The sequence below is a fragment of the Bombyx mandarina genome, chromosome A1, assembly GCF_030267445.1.
Source record: "Bombyx mandarina strain Sakado chromosome A1, ASM3026744v2".
NCBI lineage: Eukaryota > Metazoa > Arthropoda > Insecta > Lepidoptera > Bombycidae > Bombyx > Bombyx mandarina.
The window spans coordinates 2774534-2792551 of NC_143234.1; the positions used below are offsets into that span (position 1 = coordinate 2774534).

Consider the following 18018-nt stretch of genomic DNA (forward strand, 5'->3'; position numbering starts at 1 on the left):
AAAATTTTTATAAATTTACTCAGGATCTAATTTCAAATCTGAACCTGAGAGAAAAATGGCGGAAGGAACAGCTGAACTGATGAACGTTTAATATGTCCATGGCGAAGGAACCGATAGAAATTTAATTAGTTTCAAAATAATTTAATTATAACATGACAAATTACCAAAAACTTTCAGTTTTTATTTATTTATTAAAATCTAAATAATGAACTCTAATTTAAATTATACAAATGATTTTAAATGTGCTTCATCAAATTTCTGGTTTCCACCGTCGTTTTCTCTTTGATGTAATAGACAATGTACAGAGTATTCGTTGTCATTAGTCGAAATAATCGCAGATCGGAGCCCACCGTTTAAGCGGTGACTATACCCATAGGCATCAACCAGAACGCAATGGTTTTCATTAGAGCAACGCATTTGGCTATGCTCTCAGAACCTGGAAAAAAAAGTACAATTAAAATAGTCTTATCCACGCTAAGCCCGACACTTTCTCAAGAAGGGTACCCTAAGAAAGCACATACTACACTTATTTATCTACGCGGCCCCACTCTTTATGAAAGGAATGATTAATGTCTGCCAGCATTAGGGCTCGCTAACGAACGCCCCCATACGGCCCCTCGGCGGCCCCCGAATGCCCCCTTTTGTAATTATTCGCACTTATAAGAGTTTCGGAAGATAATGTTTGAGATTAAACGTGTTTTGTTTGATCTCGCGCGATCAAACAAATTTTCTCGTTGATTTTAATTTTTATAATAATAATTATATTTATTTACTCCACAATACAAATAAATTTTCATTTAATATGACATAAAAATTCTAATTCTAAACAATATTACAATATATTAGACTAACACAGTGGAGATAAAAAGGCCGCGGCTCAGCTTTGTGATAGCTGAAACTATCGCTGTTATTCTGCCGCTGCCTGTAATCTTAATCTATAAACTAATCTAATCTATAAAATAATAAACTAAACTACTAGAACTAAAATAATATAAACTAATCTATAAAAGAATCTAATAATACCTAAATTTAAATAATCTACAGAATCCCTGCCTCCGCACTTTGCTGTTTAAGTAGAAACTCCTTATAAAAAAGTATTTGAAGGGGTTTAATCCTTGTGAGAGTCTACTTCTCAAAGGCGGAGGCAAGTCATTCCAGATTTTGTACGATTATTCTTGATTTAGCTGCCGAGATGTGGGATGGATGGAGCTCGAAGTAGCTGAGATCGAAAACCATTTAAAAACCAATGAAACGGATTTGGCTAAATGCACGGACATCGACAGGACCGAGTCCATCGAGGACAGCGGCGCGGGGTCGCGGATTTACGCCGGCTTCGTCACTTCGTGCAGCAACGCCGCCCGCGACACTTACTTGTTTTCATCTTGCTCTTTTTATAAATTTACCAAATAATACAGTCCACTCTTTTATTTTATATATCACCGGTCTACCCCAGAGCAGTCGTAGCACTGAACATAAAAAAAAAACAGTCGTGTTAGTGAATTGAATACTGAATCAAGAACCAATACTAATGAGTTATAACCAAATTCGCTTAAAGTTGGAAACTGGCCCATAGCATCATAGTAGGATCTTCCTAGTACCTTCGAGCTGTTAGGCCTCCTGTAGGGGTCTTAAGACAGCTACTATTTATCAAACCTTCCCCTTCTGACGGAGCCCAAGGACGATAGAAAAAAAAAGATTTGCTTATGTACTCGTCTCAGCTGAAAACTCTCTTGGAGCAGGGTAAAATGGGGTATTGAACTCTGCAAGTCTAAAGAAATTAAATTCCCAAAATAAGATTGCTCGCATGACCATACAAATGGTCTGGCTATGTGGAATAGACCTAGTATCGTAGATGATGTACCAGTCATGTTGTGTATGGTAAAAGCGACTATGCGATATGCGTTTTATACCATCATACGACGATCGTCATTTCGCTTACCCGTTAGGAGCCGCAGATAGCTTCGCGACGTAGTCGCGTGGTCCAGTCTATCTATGAGATGGGACATGGATTATAGAACACAACTGAATCTTCAACCTTATGCCTCATGGGAGAATGACGGGATTCGCTTTGATCATATCTCACTAGACGGTACCGAGCCCCGGTCCAAAAGAAAAGAATTCAGCATACGGTAATTGGTTACTCACATCTTATTAGTAATTAAAATACTTTATTATAATACTATATACGATTTGTACCCATAATTATTTTTTGTGTTTCTGTCTGACTACGTGACTGTGTGACTATTTTCCTACCTAAGCTAGTCTAGAGAGGAGAGAGGCCATATTAGTGTCACCAGGCTAGTCGGTGAGCTCACGGGGCTCAAACCGGAGTGTTGCTAACACTGCCCCTAGCAACAGCAGTGCTTCGCAGACGCTACCACCAGATCGAAAAGCCTACCCATTGAGAAGATCCGGCGAGAAACTCAGTGTGGGCTGTTTCTATGGGTTAATTTACTCGCCGAGCTCTTCGTCACCAACGACGGGTTCGACGAGAACGATGACCGGTGCTTGGGGTACCTAAAAGCACCGTTAGTGGATCGGGAGGAAATATGTGACTATCGGACTATCTTATGACTATATGTGATTTTTTTATAGCTAATCGCAAGTAGGATCGAGAAGTTATTTCAGTTACGCATGGTTTGGTAGACAGGCTTACAGGGCTCAGTCTGAGAGCCAACACTGGTCCTAGCAAAGCAGTGCTTCGCTGAATCTACCACCGGATCGGAAACGCGACTCACTGCAAAGAAACTTATTAAGTTGTGTCCGTGGCTTAGGTTGCAAGTCCAACTTTACATTTCGACGTAAACTGTCTGTGAACATCAGGATCTGTTTGCTTTCCGTGTTGAAAAAGATCATTATCGGCCTTTTTATCTTGACTTGAAATTTGTTTTGATATTTCAAAGGCAACGAATTTTAAAAATTTTATTTTAAATTATTTACGCTTCGTGAAACAAATTTTAATAAACGTCAAAGCTTATTATGTTGGTTCTTCATTCGGCATCTCAGCTGTCAAACATTTCAAATCTAGATTAAAATGACGAGTAATGTTTTTTTTTTAAATAATCATTAATACAAAGAATTGTAACAAAGGAAAACGTACGAAGTTTAACATCTTTGCTCGCATAGTAAATAAAATGTTTGAAGTCGGTACAATTCAATTAATTATAAGTAAATAGTTGAAAGCGTTATGTAAGATTTTCAGTAAGATCGTACAGTGTGTGTGTGTGTGTGTGAGGCGTGCCTGAGACGGAGCGAGGAAGGTTTTTTGTGAGAAAACCCCTGCTACGACGGTAATTACTCGCTTGAGGAATATACAGGGTGTTGTTATTAGTACATAATTAAAATTAATTAATTTATACTATACTGAGACCTTAGAACTCATATATCAAGGTGGGTGGCGGCATTTACGTTGTGGATATGAATGGGCTCCAGTAACCACTTAACATCAGGTGGGCCGTGAGCTAGTCCACCCATCTAAGTAATAAATAAAAATATTTTAACTTTAGTGCAACACGCTTTGCTTTGGCTTATGCTTGATCGGTCATAAGTTCAAAATGAGTGTCAAAACCTTTTTTTATTTGGTGCACGGGTACCAACCCAATTGGAGGGTGGGGCAGCCGTTGGCTGGCGGCGTTTACGTTGTTGATGGCTATGAGCTATGGTGACCACTTAACACTAGGCGAGTTATGAGCTCATCCAGTTATTTATTTAATAAAAAAATACAGCTAGTACACAGGCGATCCCAAATTTCACTTCACAGACAAGCGTTTTCAAAGTGCACTGGTCTAATCGTAAGCCTCAATCTACGAGGTCAATGCTGAATCAAAAATAGAATTATAATCTAAATTTACAGAGCACAACACGCTGTATATGGCCGCAAAATTCGTCTAAGAAAACGTAGGCCGCGCCGGGCTCTGTAGCAATTTATCACGAGTCAAGTTATATTAATGTGGATAAATGGGGCGTTGGGTGAGGGAGGAGACGCCGGTGGACTCATCGAGAGATTGATTGATTTTTTTTTATATATATATTTTTAGAGAGAGAGAGAGTGAAAGAGAGAGAAAGAGCATACTCTATTGCACACCAAAACACAATTAACATTAGAAAACAGTCAACAAGCAGATAAATTTGTACAATAGACGGTCTTATCGCTAAAAGCGATTTCTTCCAGACAACCGTTTAATTAATAGAAATTCTGGAAAAGGTATAGATACAGCAGGTATGTTGCGGTGTACTATGAATATAAAATGAAAATACATACATACAATAAATAGATATATACAGTTAAATATGAAATCACTATATGATTTATATTGCAATATACTTATATTCTCTTAATAAATCGACAGTATTGATAAAGCATAAACAAGCAATAAACATTAGGCTGTTAAGTAATGTTTCTTCCTGAAAATAATTAATGAAGTTCCTTTTTTATATAATATATAATTAAATGGAATCTAAGCAAGGACTTGTGTAATACAATTAAGTAATTTATGTTTTAAGTTAAGGTTTTTTTATTGCCCTTGTAGGCAGACGAGCACACTGCCCCCCCTGATGGTGAGTGGTTACCGTCGCCCATGGACTTCAGCAATGCCAGGGGCAGAGCCAAGCCACTGCCTACCGTTTGCTACAAGTCGGAGCAATAACCACCATCTTGCCTATTCCTGCAGTGAGTTGATTTCAGTCTGAAGGGTAAAATAGTAGTTGTATTCCTGTATATGAGGGTTGAATCTTATGTCTTAAGAAGGACAATTTTGATTGATTCGGTTGTGCAGTAGTTAGTGGTTGCGACTGTTGCACCGAGAGTCGTGGGTTCAATTCACACTTGGACCAAAACATTTTTTGATGAACAGGTTTGTTTGCTCTTTGCCTGGGTGTTTATTATCTATATATGTATTTACTTATTACTGGTGGTAGGACCTCTTGTGAGTCCGCACGGGTACATACCACCACTCTGCCTATTTCTGCCGTGAAGCAGTAATGCGTTTCGCTTTGAAGGGTGGGGCAGCCGTTGTAACTATACTGACCTTAGAACTTATATCTCAAGGTGGGTGGCGCATTTACGTCGCAGATGTCTATGGGCTTAAATAACCACTTAACACTAGTTGGGCTGTGATCTCGTCCACCCATTGAAGCAATAAAAAAAAGCTTAAACATACCTAAATAATGACTATGGTGATTCAATTTGAACCTTAAACAATATTGTAAAGTTAAATTTGAAATTATATTCGAATTATTAAAGTAACAGTTATTTAAAATTTATCTTCTAACAGATGCTTTTGATGTAGAGTGATGTTGATATACTGATGAGTTGTACTTAACTCACACATCCTCACGTTACGTATGGTTAGATAGTATATTATATAGTATGTTAGTTTATCTATATATTAATACGTGAAGCAAAAACTTTGTATCCCTTTTTACGAAAATTGCGCGGACAAAATATAGAGAATATAGAGAAGGAGTGCACGATGCTAATATTTTTTAAAAATTATGCATTTATAAGACACTAGCGGCCCGCCCCGGCTTCGCTTGGGAAGTAGCGCTCGCGATGTAAAGAATTTTAGGTAATTTTTTTACACATTGGGTTACATTATTGAAGTTTCAGTAAGGATCCCTAATTTTTTGAAAATAAAATAAATATAGCCTACGTCACCCGGGGATAGCGTAGCTTTCCAACAGTGGAAGAATTTTTCAAATCGGTTCAGTAGTTTCGGAGCCTATTCAATACAAACAAACAAACAAATCTTTCCTCTTTATAATATTAGTATAGATATAGATTAATTCAATAAAAAAACATTAAACACACTACCATATATTTGACACACACACACATATATTAATAGTGATAAATACCCTTTATTTACTTACTAATAAACATAAGTCATTGCATTAAAGTCTGTGGTCAAAATGAGAATAGATTAATATTGTTTATCTTTAATTTGACTGTAGTCTTGGCAAAATCTGTGATTATAGAAGTATGCTAGTGTTTGACAATAGAACCTTAATAATGTTCAAAGCTATGTATAATTTCAATTAATTATTCGACTACAGAGGGACCACTAGTCATAATAAAGAAGTATGTTTATAAATCTCTGGTACCTCATAACACATGGAATTCTAAATTGAGACCTATGATTATAACCGTGCATGATTTGATCCCTATTATTGTTAAGAAAAATAGTATCTGGTTATCCAGTTCGATTACGTCATCGATGATGTCTGTGTACCGCTTATCATCAGGTGAGCTGTGTGTCCATTTTAACTGTAAATAAATAAAAGAAATTTATCGAATGCTTATTAATAAAAATCACCTTTAATTTAAGCTTAGTTAAAAAAGATAAGCTCCATAATAATAGCAAAACTTTGAAAATCTCCGCCCAGGACGTAGGGCAGATAACAAAAGCTCGTAATAAATATTAAAGCTGTCAATACTGGGGTATGTACAGGGAACTTATCTCTTAGATATTATATAAGCGCCCCGGGGTACCGAGGCGAGGAATTTTAAGGTGATTGCAGGATACAGTCACGAAACGCAGCGTTTGCTTAAACGCTTCAGTATTTGAATGGTACTGGAAGATTTTTATTTATTTATTGCGTAGATGGGCGGACGAGCACACACCCCCCTGGTGTTAAGTGGTTACCGGAACCTATAGACATCTACAACGTAAATGCGCCCACCCACCTTGAGATATGAGTTCTAAGGTCTCAGTATAATTACAACGGCTGCCCCACGCTTCAAACCGGAACGCATTACTGCCTCACGGTGGAAATAGGCAGAGTGGTGGTACCTACCACGGACATGCGGACTCACAAGAGGTCCTACCACTAGTAAGATTTTGTTTGTAGTCAGCAGATGTATTGCCGATTTTAAGACATGATGAACTCCAAGAGCCAATTGTATTGACTATACCGACCTTGAATTCGTAACGTGCAGCTGCTTCTCGGCAAAAACAAATAGACCGGTATTAGATACCGGTGGGGCTAACAAAGTAAAAACTTAATCAGATAAAAAAAATCGTTCTATCTCGTTCTCTCGTAGACTAAATCCTAATTGATTGTTGTTTTGTCTCTTTCTAATGTCGATTTTTTGTTTCATCAAGCATGACCTCAAATGTTAGGTGTCATAAAAAAATTGCTGATCGGAGTGTACCTATTGACCAAGCTATTTGCGTCTCGTATTTGATAGATAGATTTTTTTTAACGTAATGGACGCAGCTTTAATTAAAAGCTTTGTTTAATTAAAGCTGCGTCTATTACGTTAGTGTATATACCCGCCCCCTCCCGTAATGAGCCCCAGTACAACTTTCTGCAGAGCTGCGAAAGTAGCACGGAAAACTTTAACAGCGTCTTCGTTTCATACTACAATCGAATGGTTTTGATACTTTACGAAAAAAATATTTATGAGCATAATAATATTAGTAATTATTTGCGTATTTAAGGACGAATTGTAATAAGCGTTTTAGGATTTTAATTATTTAATGTAAATTTAAAGCTCGCATATCAGTGTCACTCTCACTAAATAACTTAAGCGCCGTTACAACAATGTGAATCACTCTTCCATTTTGTTAAAGTTGGAAAAACTATACCTATTATTTTAATATATCATTAATTGCTACTTCGGTCTTAGATATCAAGTTGTACCGTCGTGACGCCTAAGCATTCGAATAGCCATGAGCTCATCTATAATCAAGAAACGTCAACGGTAATAAAAGTAAAATGAAATTTATTCAAAAAAAATCCGACAAGAGCAATTCTAAGCCTAAATATTTTGTTCCATTTTTTTGTCCACCATTGTAAGTAATGTGCAGGTAGGGCCTACAGCGCTAACCAGATGAAAATTATTGAACCCTGATAGAATGGACCTGGAGGAATTCGAATTGCGTTTTCGACTCCTTCATTGTTGAAGTCCAAGAGCAACACTGACCATCCACCGTGAGACGGGGACGTATATCCGAACTATAATGATAATAAAATTATACAACAAACCTGTTTACACTTCAGTCTTTAATTGATCGAACCCTTCACGCGATCCGTTCCCACACTGACCATTGTCCGAGCAAGCTCAGTAACGTCTTCGGATAATTTTAACCCCTCATTACAAAACGGGTCAGACTAGTAAAAAACCTGTTTTTTTTTAAAAAAACTGAAATATGGTTTTTGTTCGTTCCTTTTTCTCACCACTGGTCATTCGAACGAGTACAGCAGGTTTCGAAGTCACGATACATGGATACCAGATTTTTATTAAGCGGTTTTTATGAGGAGCTTTTATTGCTTAGATGGGTGGACGAGCTCAACTGGTATGAAGTGATTACCGGAGCCCATTGACATCTACAACGTAAATGCCGCCACCTAGCTTGAGATATAGTTCTAAGATCTCGGCTTTTACAGTGCCACGGCTGCTCCACGCTTCAAACCGAAACGCATTACTGCTTTACGGCAGCAATATACAGGGTGGTGGTACCTACCTAGTGTAGTGAAATGTAATGACACTATAGTGATGTCCGGATGACGTTAGCACAATATTTTTCAATAAAAATTGACTTAATACGATTTCATCATGAGTTTCGAAGAATGAGACCGATCATCATTCTAAGGATTAGTACCTTATTGTTTGCAAAATTCCTAGCCGTATAGATACTTTTGAGCCTGAGTTATATCAATGGTCTTCTAAAAACCACTTGAGAACCTTTTTTTTAACGCTGGGAAAAGCAAATTACGTAATCACTTGATAACCCTCAACAATGGGAGCGGGGCGATTTAAAATAAGCGAACTTCAATGTGGCCACTACCAGCTGAGCTACCTCCTTTTGGCTTTCCTATTATTTACCTGTAAAAATCGTGTGTAAAAAGTGTTTTGTGCGTGAAAGGCAATAAATTCTAATATTAATCATTAATAACAGGGCGTGAGTTCGCTGGGGTATGTGCCACCACCCTGCCAATTTGTGTAAAATTGAGAACTCATGTCTGAAGGTGGGTGGCGGTATTCACGCTGCTAATGTCTATGAGCTCCGGTAGCTACTTCACTCCAGGTGGACCTTAAGCTCGTCCACCCATCTGAGCAATAAAAAATATTTGTTTATTAATATAATTAGTAAACATGTTGATTATTATAAAACAACTCTTCTCACATTTATATCCGTTGACTTATCTAGTAAGAATAGTATTAAGATTGGTAACATTAAGTTGATACAAAAAAGATCAGATTTGTATTGATAACGAGGGGTTAATGTACCTTAAGACGGCGGTCTTCAATCGGACAACGGTCAGACCGTGTGAATATTACAACAATAGGTAAGTAGCCCAACGCCAGGGGCTCGGACCGGTGGTGATTCGAGGCAGATTCAACAAATTGACAATGTCAAAACCGGTTTCGTGCGGACAGTGAATGTTCTAGCAAATGGTCATTTTATAATTTGAAGCCTATTGGTATAGTTACAAAATAGTTGATGCATTGAATTATCAGCCCACTGAGTTTCTCGCCGGATCTTTTCAGTGGGTCGCGTTTCCGATGCGGTGGTAGATTCTGCGAAGCGCTGCTCTTGCTAGGACCAGTGTTAGCAAAACCTCCGGCTTGAGCCCCGAGAGCTCACCTGCCGCTAGGGTAACTCTGATATAGCCTCTCAAGGCTATCAGCATAGGTAGGAAAAAAAAAATTGACATATTTTGAATTCCAAAAAAAAAGCACCACTCTGTAACATTGCTGAACTATAATATGATGTACAGGGTGTGTTAAAATAAAATTTAAAAAGTTTTTTTGTTATAAATTTAGCAAAGACAGGTGAACGCGTTTATGACCCATCTGATATTAAGGGATTACCTACCGAAGCCAATAGATTAGACGCTGTGAGCGCCACCACTGATTTAGTTGAATTAGTATAATGGCCGGGCCATCCTTCGAACCGAAAAACGAAATTAAGACTTTTACATTGACGAAAAGGTAAAAGACCAATTCTTTATTTATTTATTTTTTAGTGCTTTGCAGGCCGTTGCCTACCGTTAAGTACTCTCCAAAAGCCTCTTTTGAAAAAAGATCGAAATTCTTCATAAGAATCTGTTTCCATTACCTTCTGATACATACATTTGACACAATCCATACAAAACAAATACCGCAGGTCATCAAGTATCAAAACTAGTCGAATCACCTAAGCCGCGCCCGAGATAAATTTTGGAACGGCAGTGAAATTTTAATAACTAATTTTCTTGTAGAACTCGTGCGCCAGCGGCGTATACATCCGACTACGTATGTGTGTGAGTTTGTATGTGTGTGTGTGTGTGTGAATGTATGTACGCTTACGTAATAATAACTGTAACGTATAGACTTAAGAATAACAGAGGGTGGCAACCTTGGAAGAAGCGTAGCGGTAAAACACGTGCCTCTCAACCAAAAGATCAAAATTCCAATACTGAACAAATATTTTTTTTTTCATTCTCATGTCACTTACAAGACGTTGATTATAGGTGAATCTGTGATAAGCGGTTCTCTCGAAGTAAACGAATTCTTACATAGTGATATCAGATTAATGTAGGGTTGTCGACTTTAATTTTTAAATTCAATTCGTAACGCAAGGACCATTCTCTTAAAGTGACCGCGTGCACAAATGCTGCTTACCCATGTTTGAAGTAGTAATTACTGTTGTTATTATCAATAAAAATCTGTTGCGTATGAAAAAACGAATACCATGAAGAATATGCAGGGAACATCCTTATTCTAACAATACTTGAGGTATTGGAAGAGAATTTTATTTCACGCTGTAACTGATCGATTTGATTTTTGTTTTAGGGGTTTGAGGATAAGTCATTATGAGCACGTCTTAAACTAAAATTTAGCTTTAAAGATAAGTCACCCGGTATGCTTGATATCTTATGCCCCGTAATACTAGTACCATACTATTCTTGTATATATTCAGAAAGAAAAGAAAGACTCTTTGAAACTCAAGGAGTTCAACATAAATCTTCAAGCTTATAACGTCCTAACTCTATTCATGTAACATCAGATTCTTGTGAATGAGAAATAAATTCAATATAAAGTTCTGCTTACGGCCTAACCTACTCATATGAAGCGATGCGATGGTGTTCGAATCCCGCAGGCAAGTATCAATCATTCTAAGTTAATACGTACTTAACTTACTCATGAACGGTAAAGGAATAACATCGTGTAGTAAAAACCAAACTCGTAATGTTTGTGAGTTGTATACACTGGTAAGACATACTACGACTCTGCCTATTTCTTCATACTACGACTCTGTCTATTTCTTCATAGCAATCATAAGTATGGGCTTGAAAGGTAATACGGTCTTTGGTTATAACAAATAAGTCCTCATACTTCAAGACGGAGATATTCACATTGTGATATTTATGAGGATCTTGTTGTCATGGTGAGCGTTCGTGAGCACTTAGAATTAGATACGTTTTTAAATAGCACCTGGTACATAATTATCACAATTCAAAGCGTCATTTTTAATTAAAACTGACTTCAAAATTAACACAGGAAAACTTTAATTAGAAACCCTATTAAGTTCAGCACTATGCAATACATTAATTATAAATCAATTAAAAACTTACACTTCCATGAATACAAAATATTACTACAAACATATAAGGTTATCCAGATTATTTTGAACCTTCGTTCCTCGCGAAATCCGCCGAGAACGGCATTTTAAACGCTAAAGCACAGATCATGATGGAATGGCCGTTAGGAAATTACCTCCGAGGGTGGGAGGGGGGCGGTGTGCCGAGGGCGGAAAAGCGTGAAAATTACACAAGAAAATTTCTCCATTCAGCATCTTTGTGTTTTCCTTCAAGATGGCGGACGTATTGGCTGGAGCTGCAAGGTGTGGTAAATAAAAATAGGTTTATTAGTGAAAAAGTTTTGAGTTTAATTTCGAGTGAGCTTGTGCGTAATGGTACACCTTAGGACCCTGCATTGAGTGTTTCGGACCGGCATGAGTAATCGCCACGAGACGGGCATCCGGGGTTTTATAAGATTGTCAAAAAATCTTTTAAGATTAACAAACCCGTCCAACCCGGGTTGACGTCACTCGCCTTATCGAGGCGTGTAACGTGCTGCGTAAAAAATAGCTGTATATTCGACTTTATTCTAGAGTTATTTGGCTTAAGCGACGTTTTTGCAATAAACACCCATTTAAAGTTTAAAAAAATTGGGAAAAAATGGAGTGGAGTAAACTTAATTGGAGTTCAATTAAAAACATCGAACTGTTGATGCTTATACTAAATAAAAAGTTTATTTAATTATAGAGATAAATGTCGGGTGCTAAGCGAAAGTCCCTTAAGACTTTTCACTCCTCGATGTATTTTTTATTATTATACGACAAAATTAAATGTTAATGAAACTAATTAGATATTTATTTTTGTTATACCATCCAAATCGCTACTCATAGCTGCTTAACGACAGATAAATGTAGATAGGTCAGAATTTTTATTCGTAACTATACCTTAGAATTGGTGGTAATCCCCTGTACCTTATTTCTCGCTTAGAAATTAACTTTGTTAAGTGGGATATCCAATTCAGTGCCCACGTAGCTGCAAATTATCTCAATAGGTACTAAGAGCCTTTAACAATGGAACATGCATTTTTTCACACGTGCGACATATAAAATTGTAGCTTAATACTCGTCCTAATTACCTTTTTGGGTTTAGTACTACTGCAATTATACCATCATTGAAGATTGAGCTTTGCATAGCGGTTCTTATTTCAATTTTTGGATCGGGGATATGAATAATACGCATTATTTTACGCCGTGACCAAGATATTATACAGTTGTAATCGAATTTCCAATATCTTGATATTTTTGGGTATACATCTATGTATTATCTTCATCAATCCATTTCTATCACAATTGGTTTTTTTTGAGTCTGAAAAAAAACGGAGTTAAAATTTTAAATTGGTTTTTTTAGATTAATTAAAATTACTTTTACGATCCAATCTCGGGTTTATTGTTTTCGTCATGTAATTGCAAGCGCAGTTTGTACGGTCACCCACCAGATGGACCGATGACCTAGTGAAAATCGCTGGGTCACGTTGGATACAGGTGGAAATGGACCGGCCGCACTGGACATTGATTGGAGAGGCCTATGTTCAACAGAGGATAGGCTCAGATGGTGATGATGATGATGATGATATAATTTCAGATGTTTTGAATATTTTACACTTTCCGTGATTCCCGGACGACTGCTTGAAAAGTACACTTTTAATTATTATCTACGATTCGTTAAATCTATAAAATATACTAAGATTTAAATTATTTATTGAAATACCACACGTATAGTCATTGTTTCTGTATCAATGTGATGATCTCATGGACAATCATACACCGAAGCTATTGAAAGGAGTTTAATTTTTCATCCCTTGCTTTTAGCGTCATTTTCGTTTGTTCACATCTTCGAGTCAGCGCTAGGAGAAAACTGACTTTGACAACGTTGATATCGTGATAGTTTCGGAACTTTGAACTGATTTCAACCTAATATAGAACGATTAACGGTCGATTTTTAAATAACAAATTTAATATTAATAAAAAATTTAATTTTTGTCTGTACGTCTTTATTCGCGTCGATTAATACAGGAAGTCGGTACAATAGCATCGCTCGACAACGTTCTTTGATCATCGGTTTTAATTAAAGCATTATATATACTTACTCGTTTACTTACCTACGTACCTACATATTTTATTTGTTCGTTATGCCAACGGTACTATACTGATGTGACAAATATTAACACGATTTGTGTTAAGTAAAGTATATTTGCGTAATCGTGAGCACCCGTGAACATGACTACTCAGTTCAGTGCATGCCATTTTTTTGTATTTCATTGTACTATGTTAAATGACTTTGAAAAGTGGTAGCCCTTAGATAAGTAACTGGCATATTACACGACATGTATGAATTCATGGTTTATATAAAACATCACATCCAATCAGATCCGGTTCTAAAAATTGAATTTGGAACGGTTCTCTGTAACGTACACACGTGTACAAGAAGAATCCGGTAAATCAAGTATGTATTCTAAATTCGAAACAACAATATAAAAAATCGAGTTTCGTACAAAAATGTATTTTTCTATTTAGTTATTTAATTTTTGTGAAACGATAAACCGGATTTAACCCTTTTGAGGATGAATTGTTCGAATTTCGAAACTAGTTCGGTTGCACAATGAATGGTTATTAAGTAGAACGGACAAAAAAAAACTAGTTTTTATTTTTAATTTTTTTTTAATGAAACTTTCTACGTAATTTGTATGACTTGAATGATTACAAGAAGCTATTAGATTAGTCCGCGTTCGTGTCGTTCGGTATAGTGAACTGTAGGTAGTATTGATTTTAACTTTAATGAATATTTCTGTATTTTTGTTAAGATATTCTTTGACTACGACTATAGAAATATTAGACTATGTCTCAGTAATTATATTTCATCCCATATCATCTCATCTCATTTTATTTAATTTCATCTCAGTTGATAAATGTCTCAAATTAATCATCTTCATTTCATTTCACTCCATAATATAATTTTTCATAAAAATAAGAATATAAATTAAAATAAGACTTGATCTAAAGGTCTTAGTTACCAGGTCGTAAAATACCTTAAAATAATTTCTTTTTTCATATTTCCTTTGTTGGATTCTAATATGTACGAGTCATTTATGTACAATCCATAATGAATATTAATTACGTCGGCACAATGATTTGTAAACATTTATTTAAGTGTTACATAAACTTTAACATAATACAAGATCCCGACATCTTATCTTTTCGACCTCTTTTATCTTCCAGAAAACGGAGGAACCATTTTAATTATACCCCGGAACGGCATAACGGCAGTTTATCGCGGGTCCCTCCCCCTTCTCCTCGGTGGGGGCGAGGGGGCAAGAAGCACAGATTTTATAGCTCAGTAACGTCGCGGGCTTTTAATGGCTTATTTGCCCAGCCTTTGTGAATACTCCCCCCCTTCATCTGGGCTTTGTATTGGGCATTTTATTCTCGATGGAAGACAACGGGGTCATGAGTTAAGAAATTTTGCGTTGTGTTTTGTTTTAACGACAAACAGATGGTCAAGGGGCGTTATGTTGGAGCCGATAACGACTGATGCATCATTGTTAAATATTAATACGTGAAGCAAAAACTTTGTATCCCTTTTTACGAAAATTGCGCGGACAAAGGAGCATGAAATTTTCCACACTTATAGAGAATATAGAGAAGAAGTGCACAATGCTAATATTTTTTTAAAATAATGCATAAAAGATACATTAAATCAATAAAGAAAACATTACACACACTACATACCATGCATTTGACGCACACACGCATGCATACTACTTGTCAAACTTTTGTTCTTGACGTCTGTTGTCAAATTGAGAATAGATTTAATGTTGTTTGTACTTGTTAATATTTCTTATAGTGTAGTCTTGGCGAAATTTGTGATTAAAGGAGTATAAAATACAATCATAATAGTGTACAAACTTAGAATTTCAGTTAATTATAGTCGAATTTCGACTACTGCGGGACCACTAGTTGTTAATTAATACGGCTAATTTAAGTCTTAAAGCTAATTTATCGAGCCTTTTTTGTTTTTTTTACGAGATAAGTTTTATTGGTAATCATAATTGCTTCGTAGCGTGCATGGCCCCTGCGTTACCAGTCCTTACGGAGTCCAACCAATTGCTTAGGACTCCAATAACGTGTAGTCTAGGGTAAAACCTGGATAGATGCCGCAGCGGGATAGATGCCTCATGTTCTAAAAACCTAACTTCCCGCACTCATGACAAAAAAATTATTGAATAAGTAGGAACTACAGTCACCATAAACCTTATGTACCATTTGACAATCGCGTGGTGACGAAGTGTTTTCCTCGTGCATGTAATTTTCTCCGCGCGGAATTTCACGAACACGTCAAAGATTTAAAGGTTAATATTTAGCGTGGTATAACTTTATAATTAGTGTAAAATTCCATTATATTTTTTACTACGTGAATATATTGGTTCATTGAGTCTGCATCTAGGTGTAAATAAATGCTATTAAGTTTATAATTTATTTGCAAAAAAATTGGGTATCTATCCTTATCACAAAGGATAGTTGCCCTGATTTTTTGGGGTATAGGTGCCTTTAGGGGCATCTATCCCTCTATACTCTGCCATTTCAGAATATAGCTGAAAATGGCACGAAAACATAAAACACAAATAAATGAATATGAAGACAATCCACTTAACTATAAAATGAAAGGAAATAAAACAATAGATTTGCCCTTAAAGAAATCTAAGGGATAAACCTAAAACGCATGTAAATATATCTGCATTGAATGTTTTGAAAACTATAAAAATACGAAGTCGCAATCGGACTGGATTCAATGTTTAATGTTTCAGAACTAGCTACATGAAACGTGTTTTTCAGAAATGATGTAGAAGATGTGGAAAATTGAAAGCACTATCCAGTAAAACTTCAATTTGACAAAATAATAAAGATATCTTTATTGTGTTAATTTAATATAAAAAAATATGATTTTGCAATGTACACATTGACACTTAATGTGAATATTTTATAAACAATTAAGAATTTATATTTTTGTTGAATAAATATTTGTTAAATTTCATTTAATAAAAAAATAGGATAATGCATGTTGAAACTAAAAAAATTGTAGTTTAGCGTACGCTTACTGAACGCTTTAAAAATTTAATTATGATAATTTGTGTGATATGAGAATTATCTTTTAATTATAAACATTCAAAGACTTAAAAAATACAAAATATTTTTTATTATTATGACCCATGTTTCTTGGAGACAATTGCTCTGTTAGGAATAGAACTTCTTAATATTTGGATTGGTTTTTTCGTTTACACGGTATAAAGGGCATCCATCCTACACTGGAGGCATCTATCCTACTCAGTATTTTCTTGGTGGGGCAACTATCCATACAGGTAGGCATCTATCCTCCAAAAAAAGGTTCTACGAAAAACGAATTTCTGCAAAATCTGTATTTGATAGGTTTAAAAAAATTAATACTAATTAAACATAAAGGATTGAGCTAACTACATTAATAGAAATTATTCGTATAAAATTAATATTTTCAAAATTACATGACTATTTCAAAAAGTGGGGCATCTATCTCGGCTTTACCCTATATGACGAATGCGCTCATGTTTCACTTGGCGTTCAGTAGTCATCGGAGCACCTAGGCATCGCGATGTGAAAACTAAAACCGCCTTATTGAAATTAACCCGAAAATACAACTTGATATATAATGACTGGAGCTTCGAACCGGAAAGCATTATTGCTTTGCGGGAGATATAGGCCACACATTTATTGAATATGAGATTACTGTTTTAAAAAAAATGTCTTGCTATTTCTTTTTTTTATTGCATAGATGAGTGGACGAGCTCACAGCCCACTTGGTGTTAAGTGCTTACCGGAGCCCATAGACATCTACAACGTAAATGCCGCCACCCACCTTGAGATGAGTTCTAAGGTCTCAGTATAGTTACAACGGCTACCCCACCCTTCAAACCGAAACGTATTACTGCTTCACGGCAGAAATAGGCAGGGCGGTGGTACCTACCCGTGCGGACTCACAAGAGGATATCTATCTAAATATATACCTAGTCAGGTCATAAATTCTGTCACATGTTTAATGTAAAATAATTGAAACAAGTTTATTCATTATGTAACCATTCATATACCAAAATGAACTTAACAAAACATAGATTCTTATGACACTAAAGTTTATTCAAAATGACCTCCGTGATTTTGAATACAGGCCTTCAATCTGCGCGGCCAGTCGTCTATCGCAGCACGAACGAGGTCCATTTCAATATCGGCGGCTGCCTTAATCAAGGATGTCTTGAGTGACTCCAAATTGGGATGAGGCTTTGAGCACGCCTTTTCCTCCAAGTGTTGCCATATCTTGTAATCTAACGGATTCAAATCTGGACTGGAGGAGAGCCAGTCTTCGTGCCGGATGAAGTTGATTTCACGCGCCGCCAGCCAGTTTTGTGTGCTCTTCGCTCTATGAGCT

At 36.4% G+C, this 18018-nt stretch overlaps 1 long non-coding RNA gene across 1 annotated transcript; it reads right to left on the reverse strand.

The window, feature by feature from the left end:
• Positions 1-249: 249 nt before the first annotated feature.
• LOC149499464 (uncharacterized) lies at positions 250-12870 on the reverse strand. The gene is made up of 3 exons (XR_016325702.1): positions 12456-12870; positions 11708-11827; positions 250-436 (listed from the first exon to the last, which is right to left on the reverse strand). It is a non-coding gene; the product is annotated as an uncharacterized LOC149499464 (long non-coding RNA).
• Positions 12871-18018: the final 5148 nt, after the last annotated feature.